This window comes from Halyomorpha halys, unplaced genomic scaffold (genome assembly GCF_000696795.3).
Source record: "Halyomorpha halys isolate HHAL.00 unplaced genomic scaffold, Hhal_1.1 Scaffold50.1, whole genome shotgun sequence".
NCBI lineage: Eukaryota > Metazoa > Arthropoda > Insecta > Hemiptera > Pentatomidae > Halyomorpha > Halyomorpha halys.
In genome coordinates this window covers 1,811,089-1,812,994 of record NW_027106849.1, presented here as the reverse complement: position 1 = coordinate 1,812,994, position 1,906 = coordinate 1,811,089, and the positions used below count along the sequence as shown (strand labels likewise).

Here is a 1,906-nt window from a genome sequence, read left to right as displayed (position 1 = left end):
ATTCCCTTAGAATCTGATTTGAAATTGACAGTATAATTTATTTTATACTTCATTGATATTACGATAGACAGTATAATCGATTTTCTGAGATGTAAATCGATTCTAATATTTCTCCTCTAAAAATTATCTTTATGAATGACCTTGACATTTTCAAAATCAAATTTATGTTTATTTTAAACATGTTGAACCAATGCTGTTTTTTGGTTTCCTTTTCCATATTTTTTACATCATTCCCATGTTGATACATCCTGTCTTTTATATATTGTTTGGTTTCACCAATATATATGGTTGGACAATTAATGCATGGAATTTTATATACTAATCCAGATTGATATTTACTGTCTATTGGGTCATTTGTTCTACTATAATTTTGGGTTTGTAAATAGAAATTACAATAATATTGAGGGTATGGCCAATGAAATCAGTGTGTAGTTGAAGGATATAATGTAATTGTTATATAAAAATAAAAACTTTTTGTAGGTTGTATCCTTCAGAATGGCCTGAGGGCCGAAACGTTGGAGAATTTTAAAGAATAAAAGTTGAGAGAAAAAAAGGATCGAAATTGTATAAATTGATAATTAATTTATTTCTTTTCCAAGCTTCTTCCAAATTTCTTTAGCTTGATTTTAATTATTCAGATCAAATTCGATTTTATTTTTAATTCCAGATTTAATCTCCAGATTATTTGGATTGTTTCTTTTTTCTTTTCTACTCGTGTTTAATCTACTTTACCTTCACTTCTACATCCTATATTGATCAAAAATATCTATATTCATATATCTAATAGAATGAAATAATTTCTACTTTAATAAAGTCAAGAAAAGGAAGTTTTTAAAGTCAATAATAAATAAAATCAGATTATTTTTTTTTTAATTACTAAAAATTGTCATTCAAATAAATCAATGACATATTGATTAGATTTTCTTAATTTATATTTAAATGACCGAATTTATATAATGAAGTTTTGTTATTTTTAAATTTACATTTTATTCTGTTCTCACTTGCTAAATGTTAAAAAAAAATGATTTTTGGATATTTAAAGATAAAAAATAATCTAAGAATGATCTCCTCACCCTCACATTGAGGGAATCCCTAGTTTGGATTTCTAGAACCCTAACTGACTGTGATTTACAGGGACTGGGGTATAACTAGCTAGGCTGTCCTGAAGGCAGCAGAACCTCACAGCATTAGCAACGATATCACATATCACACAAAATAAGGTAACCGTTTAGTATGTAATTATTGTATTTATCATTAATTTTAAAAATTAATAAATAAAATCACTGACAGTGTAATTATAATTTTTATTGAACATAGCTCTTGTATAACAACAAATTGTTTTTACGAGAATAAGTCAAATAACTGAATAATTTAACTATTAATTCGTTGTTTCCTTTGTTTTACTATGATATAATATTGATTATCGCATTTTACACATTTTTAAACAATCTAAACTATTAATACTATTTGATTTATTAATAAATTGATTACAATTTAGTTTAATTTAAAAATATCTATTGAGAAGTTTACTTAAATTAAATATTTTTCTCTTTTCAGAAAATGAAAAAGTTGATATTAATCTCCTTCCTGGCCACTTGCCTAATTGTTCTTGCTCAAGCAGAAGACAACCGTCCCAGACTGACAGTCGAGGCCTCCCGGACCCAACACGGTGGGGAACGACACGACACCTACAGAATATCTCAGGACGCCTGGAGGTCCAGGGACGGTAGGATCTCTGCTGGAGGATACGTCGAACACAACAGGGACAGGTATCCGGGAGGCTTCAAGACGAGGGAAACTCATGGAGGATTCCAAGTCCGAGGAACGTTCTAGACCTGACTTATCATTATAGTTTAATTAATGTAAATAATGTATAATCAATTAAACAATTTTTTATTTAATTTAA

The 1,906-nt window shown here is 28.4% G+C and overlaps 1 long non-coding RNA gene across 1 annotated transcript; it reads left to right on the top strand.

Moving 5' to 3' along the window:
* The first annotated feature begins 1,127 nt into the window (after nucleotides 1-1,127).
* LOC106690254 (uncharacterized) lies at nucleotides 1,128-1,906 on the top strand. The gene is made up of 2 exons (XR_001344567.2): nucleotides 1,128-1,220; nucleotides 1,558-1,906. It is a non-coding gene; the product is annotated as an uncharacterized lncRNA (long non-coding RNA).